The following is an 18,562-nucleotide window of genomic DNA, read 5'->3' on the forward strand; positions in this document are numbered from 1 at the left end:
TACATATATTTATACTATGCTTGCTACCATGGCCTGTGGGCTGTCTAGCTTCACTTTCCTAGGCCTGATATCAATGTCAGGTATGGGCTCTATCTTATGAAACAGATCTTAAATCCAACTAGAAAGCACTTGTTACTCCTGTAATTACCATACCAATCATGCACAAGTGGACATATCTTGCAGGTTAGTCATAGCTCACAGGATGCACAGATGGATAAGGTTTCTGTTGAGTTTTCTTTTTACAAAGCTTGCATAGCACTGTCCAGTGCTATGAAAGCTGGAGAGCAGAGATAAGTCTTTGCAATCAGCACCATTTTGATTTCTCTGTTGTTCTACAGTTCATGTACATAGTGTCTTCAGCACCAAGGTCTTACTGTAAATTTTTATGAGTAACCAAGATCAGTACTAATGACCAGTATTGTTTGAGGGTCTATGAGATGCCTGGTCAACACTTCAATAAAAAGAGTACTTCCCTGGCATTAGGCTTGTACCTTGCAAATCTATGGTGTCTAGTAAGGGCAATGTCCTCATGTTGTACAAAGTAACTCCTTTTAATCACTTTTTATAATGTATATGTATATACTTTAAGCAGCTTCTATAGTAGTAGGTTCACATGTGACTTTTTTAAAAGATGATTTCTTACTTCTCATAGTAACTTCATTAAGAGAGAGAAGAAAAATTAGTTTTACTAATATTTTATTTATTATTTTAATTTTATGTGTATGAGTGTATTCCCTGCATGTAGGTAAGTGCATCCATGTCATACAATGCCCATTAGGGTCAGAAGAGGGCATTGGATTCCCCTTGAACTACAGTTACTGATGGCTGTTAGCTGCCAAGTGGGTGATGAGAATCGAACCTGGGTCCTCTGCAAGAGAGACCAGTGCTCTTGAGTCACCTCTCCAGACCCTGGGAAAAATAGTTTGACAATAAAAAGAAAAGATGTTTTCTGCATGCTACCTTAAAATCTTCCTTCATCATCCCTTGTTTGTCTTATTTCTTCTCTAAGAAAATCCATAATATTCTTTTTCCTGAATGGTCAAACCTTACTTGACTTTGCTTTTTTCCATAATCTAGAAATGACTGATACGGTTTCGAACTGATTTCAATTGACATTACTTAGATTATGGTTTCAATATGATTTACCTGTCAGCTTTTATTTTTTTCTTTGTGTTTATTTTACCTTAGTTAGACTTTTAACCTCATGTTTCTTTTTTTCTAGAAATATCTCATGGTGTATTTTTTATTTGCATTTTTGTAATAACTCATTAAGCTGTGGTAAGCACCTAATATCTCACATGATATTGAGCACTTCTCATGTACTTGATTCCTTCTATGGTTTCTTTCCATGTCTATCGAAATCTTTCCCATGGCTCAGGGACCATTGCAGAAGTGGAGGTAGAAACATTGTAAGTGCCAGAGAAATATCTCATGGTGTATTTTTTATTTGCATTTTTGTAATAACTCATTAAGCTGTGGTAAGCACCTAATATCTCACATGATATTGAGCACTTCTCATGTACTTGATTCCTTCTATGGTTTCTTTCCATGTCTATCGAAATCTTTCCCATGGCTCAGGGACCATTGCAGAAGTGGAGGTAGAAACATTGTAAGTGCCAGGGTTGGTTGTGTGAACATAGCGAAACAGAGACTTTCAGGGCACTGAACGCTTGTTCATGTGAACTTGTGGAAATGGTGGCATCCAACACAGGACCCTTGCCAGCTCAGTCAGATAAGGGCCCAGAGTGATGTGAGGGTAATGTATAGCAGGTTGGCCCTCGTCTGAGAACCACTGGAAGATGATCACTGCTGGGTGGGGGAGAGTAGGAGTTATCACTGATTTTTAGATAGGCTGAATAGACTCTAGTAGATGAATTTTCATGAAAGAATATGGGGCTACACATGCTTGACTAAATAGCAGAATATATGAGGTCTGGTCAAGGGTTTGGGGGTGTGGTTGAGGGAGACAGCCTAAATTTGATTAAAAATTGTTGTATGAAATGTACAAGAGCTCAAAAAATTTTTTTGAAAAAAGAAAATTCATGTAAAATATGTATTGAATTTTTGAGTTTTGTGTGAAGTATAATTTGATGATATTTAGATCCCCTCCCATACCCACAACTCCCCTTACTCACCTTCACTCAACTTAATCTAATTTGTGTCCCCAAATGTACTTCAGTATGGTTTATCACTGAATACTGATCACCCTATCAAGAGTACTATCATTTAAATAGACTTGATTCTCCCCATCCCAGGGAATAGAGGTTACCAAAAGTTCCTTAGGTAAGTTTGGGGGGCGGTTCTTATCTTCCTCACATCTATGTTGTGATTTAGTATAGTTTGAACTTACATGGGACTTTTGCATGCTGTGACAAATGTTGTGTATTCATATGAGTAACTGATATAACTGCCCGGAAAACTCTTATTTTCTTTTCATCATTTACCATCTCTGGCTCTTACTATCTTTCTGCCACCTCTTTCACAATGATTTCTGAGTATCGAGGTGCAGAAGTTTGAAACAGGTGTCCTATTAAAAGAGGCCCACACTGCAGCCTCTTATTCTCTACACATTGGTTAGTTGTGGGTTTCTTTCTGATGCATAAGGAAACTTCTCTGGTGAGAGTTGAGACACGCATTAATCTAAAAGTATAACAATAAGCCATTAGGAGTCATTTTAATACTTTATTTGGTAAATAGTATTAGGCTATTCCTTATAGCCTGTGACCTGTCTAGTCTAAGGTTCTTAGGACTGATAGCAATGTCAGGTATTGTTGACTCCATCCAATGAAGCAGACCTTACATCAAGTTAGAGAAGGACTGGGTACTTTCTTAATATTCATGCCACTGTTGTACAGCCAGGCATCTCTTGAAAGGCCAGTTGTAGTTCAAAAGCTAAACATAAAAAAATTAAAATAAAAAGTGGAGCAAACTTCTAGTCAGTGGATTCTTTAAAGATGAAATACAAATTACTGAAAAATACTTAAAAATATTCAACATCTTTAGTCATCTAGTAAAAGCATATTAAAACCACTTTTCATTTTATATCACCAGATTGTTTTGGCCAAGATTAAAATAAAAACAAAAACAAATGTCTTATCTGTGAGAATGTGGAGAAAGGGGAACTCTTAATCACTGATGATTGGAATGTAAACTTCATTTATATATTTATTATTTGAGAATTTCATATATTAGTAGTGTATTTACACCATTTTCAATCCACCCTCTCCCTCCTACAAATCTCTACAAATCCACCATACTCCCTCTTAGATACAGAGAGTTGCTGAGCCCTTTCAGTGATTATTGTATGTACACATGTTTGGGAATGACCAGTCAGGTTTAGATATCTTATCAGGGAGCTAGTTCCTGAAGAAAACTAGTATTCGTTCCCTCAGCAAGTATTGCTTGTCTACAGCTATTCTTCTAGAGTTTGGACTACATGAAAATTTATTCGGGTTTTGTTTAGGCAGCATATTGTTAAGGTTTCATGTGTGCAGTGTTGCTTTGAGGCCTAGAAAACACTATCCCGCAGCAGGTATCCTAGCATTTTGGCTCTTACAGTATTTCTACTCCCTTCTCTGCTGTATCCCTGATATTTATGGATAGGAATTGCATTTTAGAGGTATTAGTTGGGGTTAGGCTCATCATATGCAATTATTTTCTACATATCAAACAGTTATAGAACTTTGCGTTATCTCTTCTCATCTGTTGCCAAAAAATTAATGAGTTGTGAGGACTACATTTTCCTTTCAACCGTCAAATGGTTAATGAAAATTATATGTGTGTATATATATATATATATATATATATATATTCAACTGTAAAGAAAAATGAGATAATGAAATTTGCAAGTAAATCTACTGACTTGGGAGATGTACTGAATGTAGCAACCCAGACTTAGAAAGACACGAACTGCATATTCCCACTTACTTGTAGATCCTAAGCCCAAATCTTTAAATGTGAGTACATAACCTGAAGGAACCATAGAATCCAGAAGGGCAGAAATGAACCAAAGAACAGAAGGTGAAGGGATGGAAAGAGGACTAGGACACAGACACTTTGGAAGAGGAAAGTTGGAAACATGGTGAGCTTACCTTCACTGTGTGTGTGTGTGTGTGTGTGTGTGTGTGTGTGTGTACGTATGTGTGTATGTGTCCATGTAGTCATAGGTTATCTAACAAAAGTTCCAATACAAAGTAAAGAAAACTTTTCCACAAATCATTGTTCAGGGGAATCCAAGAAATTTCCCAGACAATATAAGCTTTTGCCATAGCCCTTGTTTGTGTCCCAAAACCTGAGGTTCAGACCTCGTTCCTAAAGACAACACATACTTCGGACAAAGGACTTAAGGAAAGGGAGCTAGGAGTTGCAGAGATGACTCAGCAGCAGTTAAGAACACTGGCTGCTCTTGCTGGAGACCAGGGTGTTCTAGGTATTTTCTATTGCTGTGCCAAAAACAACTTGGAAAGGAAAGGGTTTATTTCATCTAACAGATCACATTTCATCATCCAGGGATCCCAGGGTAGAGCATGGAGGATTGCTCCCCTAACTTGCTCCCCTGGTCCATGCTCAGCCTGCTTTTTATGCAGTCTAGGGCACCTGCCCAGGAACAACACCTCCTGCAGTGGGATGGGCCCTCTCACATCACACAGTATTCAAGAAAATGCCCTATAGTTGTGTCCACCAGGCTAAACCAATACAAGGTTCTACTTCCCAGGTATGTCAAATTGACAATGCTATCTAGTACAATTGACCACTTGTCAACTTGATATAAAAAATCGTTGCTATTAAACCACCACATTTTAATTTCTTACACCCATTGTCTCATATTGATATTACAACATAAAAAGCAGAACGCTAAAAGTCCCACAGTCCTTAGAAATTCAAACACTTGGGGTAAGTTCTGCTGCAGTGCCCACTGTGCCTTGACTCTCCCAGCCTCATTCAACATCCCAGCTCCCCCACCCCATGTCTCCTCCTATTGTGGGCACTGGCCCAGTTATTCTCTGGGCACCTCAGGACCTCTGGACTACCCTCTTGGCTCAGACTCCCCACAGCTTCCTGGCCCTTTGCACCCAGACCGACCTAGTTCCCAGATCTAGTCCCAGGAACCTGTCAATCATGTTGCCCCTTTGCATTCTTGAGACAGGCCCGGGTCCCAGGCTAGCCAAGCCCCCAACTTCCTGAGGCCAGCATCTTTCCTGGAGGGGTCCAAAACTTAGGTAAATTTAGAACATGTATACATGTATACAATTGTGTTATCAATGTTATGGGAGTATCCGTTCACATCCAGATTAGAATGAAGGCCTATCCGATTGGATGAAACACATGTAAATACTGTACATATGGCAAAGAATCCATGGCTGGGGATCTAATAAATCTCACTGCTATTATTTTGCTAAATGAACATTGTCTGAAAGTGACCTCTAAATATGTTTTTCTATACTCTTAGATTAGTGCAGCTTGCAGACACCTTTAGAAATTATCTTTGTGCAGTGGTCAGTGGTTATTTCAGAAAATCCCAACAAGACTTGTGTATTGAATATCATATACCATCCTTCAAAGGGTCAGGGATCACTACAGTAGAAGGAGTGAAATGGTTGTAAAAGGTAGATGGGCAAAAGGTGGGGTTAGGGAGGACCAGGAAGGAAACACTGTCTTCTGGATACAACCGGACAACTGCACTTATGAAGTCAAATAAGTTATGGTTTTCTGCACAAGAATTGTTTAAGGTCAAGTCATTTTCTAGCAAAGAGAGAGGAGAGACTCTCAGGAGTCCCCAATGCTTACTGAGGAACTACTGAAAGTTAATGGCTTGCAGGGGGATCGTGAGTCAGTTTTATTCAAAGATGTGATCTCTGGTAGGTGAATCATGCTCCAGTGGATGGCCCCACATCCATGAACACATTGGCTGCATAAATTAGACTGGATGGGTTATAAAAATAATAGAAGATATGAAGTCTGGAGGGGATTGCTTTGTGGAAAAAATCTTGAAAGAGTTTGGGGTGGAGTGGGAGCTTACAGTTGTCAAAGACATTCTATGTATGTATAAATTTTTCAGAAAAATGAAAACATTTAAAAAGAAAAAAAATAGGAAATCAAAAATGAAAAAGAAATAATACAAGGAAGTTAAATACAGGTTATGATCAAGAACAAAGTCAATGATGACAGCTAATTTTTCCTGATCCTCCAAAGTATTGTTAATCAAATGGAGATTCTCAGGGGAGTTTTTTATTTTTTTATTTTTTTTTTGTCATGGAGCTATAAGAACCTGAGTACATGGAGACAATTTACTGACTTGACAGGGAGAAAGCATGCTCTAGCTGTTCTGATCAGGAAGATCGAAAAAACAGCAGAAGAAACCAATGAGAGAGGCAGGTAAGTTTGAAAGTAAAGTAGGACACTATGACCTAGATGTCAAATTTAAGTTCTCAAGTCAAATGGAAACTAGAGTATTGATTCATTGGGGATTTTTCTATGGAGACACTAACATTTTGACAAAAGTTATTTTAGTGAAGAGAGGATGAAAGACTTGTAAAACTGAAGCTAAAAAATAATAAAATATTAGGAACAATTTGAAGGAAAATAAGATCGGCTTTTTTAACATTGCATTTTCTCTCAAGAGACAATGTGAAACAGAATCACAGTGGGAATAATTTAGCAAACTATTTTTAGGAAAAGGAGAGAAAGAACATCATGACTTTATGCAAATAGGGGAACACATAAGAGAGAAAATGGAACACAAAATGAGAGTAGGTAGAACTTTTGGAATAGCATTTTTCCTTATGTAACAGAGGTAGAAGCTGGTTTGGAGATAAAAGGTTTGGGCAAGGATCATGCCTCATACAGCATATGAACTGAAAGGAAAAAGGGGGGTGGGGGTGATGAGATGAGGGAAGACAGACAGTGTATGGAAAGATCGTGGTTTTTTACTATGCTATTAAAATGTTAGTTGAGAGAGAGATTACAAACAGATGTTAAACATTTAATTTAAACAAGAATTATAAAATCTTACTGGATATGCATGTTATAATCAAATGACTATTTTCTTTGTGCTATATATACTAATTTATCATCCAACATACTGGCTTAATTTAAGCAGCAATATTTTACAGTTAAAAGATTATAGATAAAAATAAGAAATTCACTACATATCTAATATTTTTATCTCATTTATGGTATGCCTTTAGTGAAATTACTTCAACATTTTTTGCCTTCGATTTTTCAAAGGTTAAAACGAAGAGAAATATATTTATTTCATGCTTTTTTTCCTAGACTGTAAGTGCCAGGAGAAAATACTCACTTAGAAACAAGTAAAATAGATTACTGACTATTCGTTCACTGCATTATATGGTCTCCTATCTTTAATTTTATTTTTCTTGACTAGATTGTCTTTTTTGCTATTTAAAGAAATCAATCTAAGAGTTAATTTATTCTGAAATATATTAGCCAATTTATTCTACCAATCAATATTGACTTATAATTCTATATGAATCCATATAAATTATTCCATATAAATCCAGCTCTTCAGATGTTTTATATTTTTTAGGATTTTTAAAAATTGCATATGTAAATATCTACATGTGGGTATGTGTATGTAACTACACATTCACACAGAGTCCAGACTAGGGTTTTATAGCTCAGAGAACTGGAGTTGCAGGTAGCTGTGAGCCTTCCAACTTGGGTGCTGCAAACTGAACTTGGTTCTTCTGCCAGGATGGTACATGCTTTTAACCAGTGCACCAGGCCAAATATTTGCTAAAAAGCTTTTAGCTTATTTCTATTTCAATTTCTATTTAACCAGATGGACAAGGTTTGTAACCTGTTTTCATTTTAAATTTGCACGATAATTAAAATTTTATATTTTAACAAATGATGTCACACTCTAGAGCAGAGGACCTGACATGTGTTACTAAGATGCCCCCAAGCTCACACCTGCTTCTATCTCGATTTTAGTTGTTTGTGCTTTTCACTTAAGGGCAATAAAAACAGTCTTGAGTGTTTCTTCCTAGTGTCACATTCTTATTTGGTGATTAGAAATATTCACTTTGTAATCAACAAGTTAATGATATTTCACTTTGCTAAATATTTTAATACCTAACATCAATTTTCTATAAGAATCATGTGAACCCAAAAAGACAAAAATCGAGCATCCAGTGGAAATGGGCAGCAGGCTCAACCTTAGCAGAACTATGGGCAGCTAATTACGCCTGGTTGAGGAAGAGCTGATATTCGTAAATGGAAGAGGGAGGGTTCTAGATGAAGGACTAGATCATAGTGAATGATCTTGCACTGAGGGATGTTTGGGGATACTAACGACTTGATAGTAATTAACATCAATGACAAAATGGATTAAATCTAGTAGGGAGGGAGTATATGAGAGGACATCAATGGAGAAGGGAGTATAAATATGAGTAATATGCTCTGTATGAAATACACATAAGTTCAATTAAAAAATTAGGAAAAATGAATTATTTTTTTTCTAGGTGTGGCGGTGCATGATTTTAATCCTAGAACTGGGGAAGCACATGTAGGCTGATCTCTGTGAGCTCCAGAATAGCTGGTATACATAACAAGTCCTAGGATGGTCAGCATTATATAGTGAAAACTTTTCTTAAAAAAAAATCATGTTCTTGTGGAAATATTGGTGAATTTGTCAAAGTTTTATCAAATCATGGCTATATTTTTTACATGGCTTATGTAGTGATTTGCATGAGACTTGTCCCCTTCCTGCTCAAGTATTTGAACACTTGATCTGTTTGTGGTGCTGTTTTCAGAAGGTCAAGGAACCTTTAGAAGGTGAACCCCTGCTGATCAAAGCCACACACTGGGGGAAGGATTTGAGAGTTCATAGCATAGCTGGAGCTCCACTGAACTCTCTCTACTTCTTCTTTGTCCCTGGAAATGTGAGCACTCTTTCTGCTCCAGTGGCTTGCTGCCACTGTGCCAACCCAGTCATTATAGAATCTCAAGCCAAAAACAATAAACACAAGTTACTTTGGTCATGGTGTTATATCACAACAACACAAAAGTACCTAGGCCAGCCTGGTCTACATAACAACTTCCATGCCAGTACTGCTATATAATGAGAATCTGTTTAAAAATAAAAATACAAAAATAAAAACATCATAGAAACTATAAGAATGCAAATTAAAACAAAATAGAAATTATGGTTACTATATTTGGTAAAATTTTGTCAAGATTTTGGGAATATTTTTTTATTTTTTTGTATATTCCACACAAAACATCCAAAACAATCATATTCATCTTTACACCTGCATCTCAAATGTTATCCTCCCATAGTTTTCTGACCCCCCCCCCCGACTGGAGCCCATGTACTCAGTTATCCATGTTAACTGTCCACTGTGTTGTCAGTGGCCCCAACATTCCCCAGTGCAAGTCAATTCACTGAGTCTAGTCAGTCTATCTGGAGTCCCTCATTTTAAGATAAGCTCTTCCTCATCTACCAGCAATCACGTGCCAACATTCGTTTAGATAAGACTGTGGTCTGCTGTTCCTTTTCCCAGTGCTATGCCAGATTATTGTCTGGGAATCTTTGGGCCACCCTGGCCAACAACTCAAAGGAAGGCATTTCTTGCCTGGCATTGTTTCTTATTATGTAGCCTTTAGCTATGTACATGGACTCTTAAAGAAATATACTGATCACATTAATATTTGGTTATACTTTACCCCTGAGTTGTTAAGACCATAGAGCTGGCCCAAATAAGTCAATTTATTTTTATTCTTAAGGTTGTTTGAGGATATGCTTCTCAGGGGTCACATAGGCTTGAGAGAAGTCATTGGCTCCTTTCTTTTATCAGTTCCACCTATGTGAAGATAAGTCAAAGCCTGCTTGACTGTGGATGTCTTCACTTGGAAACATGGAGGAAATGTCTCCTCTGCATTGACCCTCCTTTTTGTAGATTGGACTTGTTCAAGTCCATCTGGTGGGGTGTCCATGGCCTCCCTGAAAAAGAGGACAGGTGACTCACCATAATTACAGGACATTTTGAGAGATGTTCCATAGTCCTCTGGAACTTAGTCAACCTTGTAGCGCAAAGGGCAAAAACTGTCTTTTAAGTCCCCCTGACCAGATTAGTATAGACCTTAAAGTATGGCTCTTGAATATCCAAGAAGGTTAGTTACATCTGTCTGGTACTTTTAATTACCATGTGCTATGTAGCTAAAGCTTGGGCAAAAGACAAACCTCCTCAGATAAACCATGACTAGATATATATTATGTTCCTTGAACGAGTTGTATGTATAATTTGTCAGTAGGTTGTGAGACTAATATGGCTCCTTCTGTTTTTTTTTTTTAAACCAGCTAGGCAATATTTATCTCTCTGTCTAACCATTCCACCATCATTTCCCCATTTAGTGCCCCCATTTTCCCATTTAACCCTTAATAATAACATTCTTCTGTCATCGTACCTCTCTTGAGTGCCTTCTTTCCCTTTATCCTCAAGGTTCCATGTATAACCCTCCCTCCCCCTCCCATTAAAATAACCCCATTTTTTATCCATACCTCCCTTATTAATGCATGTTTCCTGCTGTTCTTCTCTTTCAGGTTCTTTCTTTTCCTTTACCTCATTGGTTCCTTTTCATTATCGTGGTTTCTCTAGTTCTGTCTGGGTACATACTCACTTATAAGGATTTGGTGCTAGGATCCACATATGAGGGTGAACATGCATTATTTGTTTTTCTGAGTTGTGTTACTTCACCTAGCATAGTAATAGGTATAGTTCCATTTATTTACCTGCAAATTTCATGATTTCATCTTTCTTTACTGTTGATTAGAACTCCATTGTATAAATGTTAAAGACCTCTACATTGAAAATTTTAAATCTTTAAAGAACGAGATTGAGGAAGACCCCAGAAGGTGGAAGCACCTCCCATGCTCATGGAGTGGAAGAATTAATATTGTGAAAATGAACATCCTACCAAAAGTCATTTGTAGATTCAGTGCAATACAAAACAAAATACCCATGACATTCTTCACAGAATTGGAAAAAAAACATGCTAAGATTAATATGGAAGCCCAAAAGACCATATATGGCCAAAGCATCCCTGAGCAATGCTGGGGGTATTACTATACCACATTTTAAACTATATTACAGAACTCTAGTCATAGAAAAAAACATGATACTGGCACATAAACAGACCTGTAGCTCAATGGAACAAAATTGAAGACCCAAACATGAGTACATGTATTTCAGCAACCTGATATTTGACAAAGGGGCCAAGAACATTCAGTGGAGGAAAACAGCATGTTCAGTAAATGGTGCTGTCAAAACTGGACATCCACCTCTAGAAGAATGAAACTAAACACCTATCTTTCCCGTTGCACAAAAGTCAACTCCAAATGGATCAAAGACCTCAATGTGATGCCTCAAACTCTGAAACCATTAGAAGAAAACATTGGCAATAACCTACAAGATATAGATGTAGGAATGGATTTTCTAAACCTGACATCAACTTCTGAGGAAATAAGGTCAAGAATCAACAAATAGGACCTCATTAAACTAAAAATCTTCTGTACATCAAAAGAATCAACCAAGCAAGTGAAGACAAAACCCAAGAATGGGAGAAAATCTTCACCAGTGACACAACTGACAGAGGTTTAACATCAAGAGTATGTAAAGAACACACACACACACACACACACACACACACACACACACACACACACAAGAATTAAGAAAGGAAGAAGTAACCCAAGTAAAAGATGGGCTGAAGAGATGAACAGAGTGTTCTCAAAAGAAGAAATAAAGGTGGACAAGAAACATGTTAAAAGGTGTTTAACATCAGTAATAATAAGGGAAATGCAAATTAAAAGCACTTTAAGATTTCATCTTACAACAGACTGTCTAAGATCAAGAGAACAAATGATAACAAATATTGGAGAGGATGTGGGAAAAGGGGAAGGCTCATCCACTGCTGATGGGATTGCAAACTTGTTCAAGCCCTGTGGAAAGCAGTGTGGAGAACCCTTGAAAAACTAAAAATGAATCTACCATATGACTCAATTATACCACTTCTTCACATATACCCAAAGAAATCCTATATCAGAGACACTTATATTTCTATGTTTGTTGCTGCTCTTTTCATGATAGCTAAGAGATGGAAGCAAAATAAGTGTCCCTCTACTGACAAGTGAATAATGAAAATGGTAAATATTTTTACTTTTAATTTTTGTCCTTTTATTCCAAATTCTTTATTCAGAAGCCTTTAAAAAATATAATCTTCAGACACAACACACCAAAAACAATATTAGCAAAATAAATCTATGTGTACATGTCACCAGCTTCATGATTGACTTATCTAATCCCAGAAGTTTTACTAGTATATTCTAAGGCAAATATTGAACCTTATTAATTATTTAATATCACTAATAAATAGTCTATAATCCAGTCATTCTAATTTTCTCAAAAAATGATTTCCAACTGATATGCTAAAATTAAGAAATAAAGAATATCCACACACAACAGTTGGATAGTTGGATGATAGGACTCTAATTTTCTTTTATTCTGAAATAGTAACCCCTCTTTATGTTTTGTGCTTGTGGAGAGAAGTTAGCGTATATGCCCTATAGGTTTCACACATTGTGGATCTGACTAGTTCATTCCTTGGTGTCAGGAAATCTGCTCCCCAGAAGTCCTGTGAATCAAGAGACTGGATGAGGTTCTCTTGTATGAAAAGACGACCACAGCTGGTACTTCCTGGTACATATAGTAGGTATATAATTGTCCTGTTTTCTGAAATCTGAAACGTGATCAATGGGTGTCAATGGGGTTAGTCATATTTCTCCATATAAAGCCTCCTGGGTGTGTAGTTCTTGATTAGTAAGGTATAAATCAATTAAACAAGCACTCTGCTCATTTAAGAGGTCTTCTGTCAATAAAACTACATAACAAACTCAAGGGTACTTAATTCCAAGGAGTACATAGTAATAGTCTAATTCTGAATTTCTTACTCTAAGAGTTAAATTTGAATAGGAAGCATACCCTTTGCTGTAAAGTCTAGTTTGCTTTCTGTTGACCTTCTAATAATGATACTTTTGGGAGTGTCTTTCAGCTACATCGCTGGCAATCTAAATGATACAAGTGATTAGACTAGTGGTCCACAAGCATCCTGCCCGCAGACCCAGAAGGCCAGATAATTTTGCCGATAATTTTCCCATTATTTTGTTCCTCGTTCAAACTTTTTTTCAATGTATATTTTTATTGAATTTTTGTCCGTTCATAAAAAACATCATAGTTGTTTTTATAATCTCTATTCCATCCACACACACCCCATACCCCTCCACCAGATTTCATCTATTCTGTCATATTTGTTAACATATATAGTTAAGGTCTTTTGAGTCAAATTTGTGTACCCAGATGTCTCTCAGTGCAAGTTCATCCATTGGGGTCTAGTCAAGCTCTCTAGCACCTCTCCCTTAAAGAAGATCAAAGTTCCCTTACCCAGAAGTAATCAGCTGATAATATTTCCTCAGCAAGGTTTGGTGCCTGTTTCCCATTTCTCCAGTTCGATGCTGAGTTTTTGTCTGATTGAGTTGGCATGAATCTTATACATGCTAATACCCTTGCTTTAAGTTTTTATGAACTCATATAATGAAAATTAAAAAAAAATGTTCACTGTGTTTTTTTGTACACTGTGAATAAGTGAACATGAAAAACAAGTCTTTATCTCTTAATAGAAGCACTGTTCATTGACTTTTCTTTCTATATCCATCAAACATGCATATAGCCCTCCTTGTTTTGAGCCAAATTATTTATCTATTGTACTAAGTTCAGCATTAAAATTACTGTTATACATCTATTACAATATTGTTTAACCTTTTTTGTGTGTTTGAAAGAAGCAAAATATCTTGGTTCATAATATTATTTCTTCAACAACTGTCATACCAACTTACAGTCCAATTCCTCACTGTTCCATTTTACCACTTCCATCTGATGTTCTTATACTCTTTTAGAAAACTGGTTCGGCCTCTACTTTCTTTGTGCATAACAGCTCATGTCACACGTTCTGAGATTAACATCAATATAGTATTCTATCTTAAACTATGTTAAAATCTGAAGGGCAAGGGCTTCAAATGATCTAATTGGAAGTTTCCATTTTACTCTGCTCTTTGGGGTAATATTGTCCCCTCAAAATACAATGTTGTTTTTGTTTTTTTTTTTCAGGTACTGAGAACACAGTGTATATATTCCTGAATAGTAGGCTGCAACTCCTTCCTAGCAGTAGATTTTTTTTTAAATTTAACCTTAAACTCCTTTCTTGTGACCATAGTTCCTGCTTCCCCAAAGCCCTACTTTCTAACTCTTTCTAGAGTAACCCTTTGTCTGCTCCTCTGTAAGGAAGTTCTCTCCCATCCCTGACTCTTACTACATGTAGTAACTAACTGTCAATGTCTAAAGATCAATGCTGTCCAGAAATTAGGACAGTAAACTATTCTTCACTAACTTGATAAAAATGAAGAAGACAAAACCATTTCCCTCATCAAGATTTTCCTTATTTTCTTCCTTTCCCTCTCATACTATTCATCTCTCCATTCTTCCAATTATTTGCCCAAATAATATTTCTTTATGAACCTTCAGAATCTATTTTAAATGTAAGCTATACATCCAAAATATTTATTAAGAACTAATAAATGCTGGAGATTTAAAATTTTAATCTTAGTTTCTGAACTATTACATAAAGAATATCTTTATAATTTTACTACAAGTCTATATTAATTCATTGCATTATAGAAAATGTATTATTTTTTCATCGACAAAGAAAATAAAGAAAATATGAATACTCATATACATATTTATTGGTATAATCACATATTAATATTCATCAGCTGATTTGATTATTTTTAATGAAATCTTACATTTGGCAAAATATGATTGTAACACCTGGCAAAAATACAATGAAATAAAATAAGATACTATCAAATAAACTTTAACTAGACTAGATTCAAAAATCACTGTTGTTATGACATTTACATCCTAGTGGACAGGAAACCAAAAATAAATAAACAAATGAATGAATAAATAAATAAATAAATAAATAAATAAGTAATATATCACTGTAGACTACTTCCAGGAAAGGAAAGTACGTAGGATAAAAATATAGAGGGTGCAGTGGGTATGACATTTGATTTGAGATTAGCGATGTCATTCAATATAGTTATATTTGAGCTAAGCATGGTAATTTGTGGAAGAATGTCTGCAATAAGTGAATGAAAAGCAAAGCTGAACTAGGATTCCAAAATTATTGAATAGTTAAATAATTTGAAAACCCCCCAGAAGGCTGTGTGTATGAAACAATCATATTGTATCTGTAACTGTGAAAAGTACTTATTCTCATTCAATAACAAATAGAGAATATGTGCTTAAATCGGTGCCTCCTTTGACTTATGAAGTCTAATATTTTCTACTGAACACGAGGTAAGAGCACTACAGTGCTGATGAAGCTCATGTTTTGTTCATTTACTTTGAAATTTAGCATGCTTGTTAAGATAATTACTGCATAAGATCTTAGAAGGCCCATCCTATTAAATTGTATGAAAATATTACTTGTATTTATTTTTAAATTTACTAAAAAAACAACCAATGTAATATCTGTTTATATGCATTAAATAGCAATGGAAAATTCAATAACCCTGATCTGAGTTCACCTGTCATAGAGTAATCTAGATCATCTATGCATTGTCTTTTAAAAGCACTCAGTAAAATCTTTGAATAACCTGTCTTAACCAATACTTATGAAAAACTAGTGGATTCCATTCCATGACTTTAATGCCAATGAATCTGCCCCACATTTCTGACACCAAGGGTCACTCCTTAAACTCTTATGTCTACTTTTTCAGATTCTGTATGCAACATGTATTAAGAAATTAAATGGCTATTTTAGCTAACAAATTTTTTTTCTTTAATTATTAGAAGTGCATAAATTTAAGTGAAGTGGCCTATACAAAGAAACGCAAATTATAGGTTTAATAAAAACTTTCAGTGTTATACTAAACAAGGTTATGGAGAGACCTTAGCTCAAGTTTTCTAAAGGTATTTGAAATTCTAGATTTTTAAAAATAATTTTTATTCTTTGAATATGGTAAGCCATTACACAGATCTGGGAAAGTGAAATAAGGCTATTCTCTAGGGTCTATGACCTCTACAACATGTTGTGTACTGTACTATATTTACAGAACATGGATAAATTCACACCTATTGAGTGGACTTTGAGTCCTTTTAGATACCCATTATTTACCCCCAAGATAAAAGTGCCACTACAGCACCAATATGCTGAACAGTCATTATTGCGTTTCATAATTTTGCAACTAGGTAGGATCATTACATGGTTTTCGTCCTTGGCAACTTGCATCAAACCTTTTTGTACCATGAAATCTAGACTTCAAGGAAGGAGCATCTATGTTAGTTCCAGCTCAACTGGCCCAAATCTTGTATATAAAGAATGTCTTATCTTCAGAAATTGGTCTCATATTCATGTTCTGGGAAGTAATCAGGGATTGTAACAATAGACTACATTATTTATGAAATTTCTAGGAGTACCCTGATCAACAATTTGCAGGGAGGTTTCCTTTATTGGAACTATTAATTTTATTATATAGCCTTTAACTGTACACATACACACACACACACACACACACTCACACAGACAAACACACACACACATGCACATATATTGTTGTAGTATAAAATTCAGTCCTTTGAGTACATCAATGAGTGGTAGAGCAAAATGCTTTCTTGAATAAAGAGTACCATTTTAATGCTACTTGAAATTTTAAAATTCTGACAAACAACTAATACTTACAGTTCCATGAAGTTATTCTAAAAACATTAGCAGACAGACTCTGGCCCATAGAAATCACCACAGTATACATTTACTATCACAATATCATTATGAAATACTGTAGAGCAGCTTGGTTTTAGAATTTACCCTCTATTAAAATTGAATCTATAATCGTTTTTAGAGTACTTGAAATGTTGTGTTGCAATGCAGATTATATTAAAGCCATATTTAACTCTATTTTAAATTATATTTGCAATAACATTCCATAGTTTTATCACCAGTTATAAACTTACATGAACATCTTTGGAAAACTACAATATGCCCGTAATTGGTGCTATAAATTGATCTGAAATGTGCTCTAAAACTCCCAGCTGTTAAAACTATTGAAAAGGGATAGAGAATCATTAGGATGCTTAACTCATCAATTGGTTAATCAATCGAAGAGTTCACTATTGTATGAGTTGTGTTGATTTAACATCTAAATGTGTCAAGTGGGCCAAAAGGTTGATTCTCTTTGAAGGGTCTCTCATCTTCTGGATTTTTTCCTCCCACTTTTTGATTCCTGTCTCCCTGATGTGGGGAGCCCCCTTTCCATCCACTCCATCTGACGTTTGCCATGACGTTCTGCCTCACTTCAGACCTAAAATAGTGGAGCTCAACTGAACTAAGACTGGAAACAGTAAAACCAAATTATATTTTTCATTTTTTTTTCCTGTTTGGTCCCTAGCTGTTGACTGAATGAAGTTAATAGAATGGAACACTGGTGCTAAAGTTTATAACTGGGCACTTTCCAGTTATGCGTCTCTGCACTGACACCAGCCAATGCTAAAAGAAGTTTCTATGGAAAGGCTTGAAGACCAGATTAGTCAGCATAAACAAATTGTTATTTTTAAAGAATATTTTATTGAGTATTTGTTCATTTCATACAATAAATCTTATTCATATTTAGACCTACTCCCTTATACACACTCCCTACAGGCAGTACTACTGGATTTCATGCATTATGTCATACATGGTAAGTTCTATCTGGTCAAATTTATACCCAGACATCCTTCATTACAAGTTCATCACCTGGAGTCTAGTCAGTCTATCTAGACTCACTCTGTTAAAGAAGATTAACTCTTCCTCACCCAGCATTAATCATTTGCCAATGATTCCTTAGCTAAGGTTGGGGTCTGTGTTCATTTCCCAAGTTCTATGCTTGGTATGCTCCTGACTGAGTTTGCATGGGTACTGTTCATGTTGTAATCATTGCTGCAAGTTTATATGAGCAAATTCCCAGGGGCCTGAAAGCCTGTTTCTTTATGTTAATGCATCAGTGCTGGCTCTTTCAATCTTTCTGCCCCCTCGTCTGTAATGGTCCCTGAACCAGGATTGGGTAGGTTTAATACAGAAGCCCTATCTGGGGAAAAACACTTTGCAGTCTTTTGTTCTGTACACCTTGGTCAGTTGTGACCTTCTTTGTGCATTGCACTCTGTTGCATGATGAAGTTTCACTGGTGAGAACTGAAGGATGTAATATTATTCCTTCTTCATCCTGTTCCACTATGTTACATGAGTCTTAGGTATCAAGGTTCCACAGTAGATGTGTCACTTAGGGCTGGGCATCTCTCAGACATTTACTGTGTCTGATCAGCTATGCAACTATGTAATAGCCTCCATCTGTTGCAAAAAGAAGCTTCTTTGATGAGTGGTTTATAGTGTGCTTTTCTGTAAATATAATGATCCATATTTTAGCATATGGTAAGAAATTTAATTTTCTAAA

The sequence above is a fragment of the Nannospalax galili genome, unplaced genomic scaffold (genome assembly GCF_000622305.1).
Source record: "Nannospalax galili isolate Female #2095 unplaced genomic scaffold, S.galili_v1.0 scaffold600, whole genome shotgun sequence".
Classification (NCBI taxonomy): Eukaryota; Metazoa; Chordata; class Mammalia; order Rodentia; family Spalacidae; genus Nannospalax; species Nannospalax galili.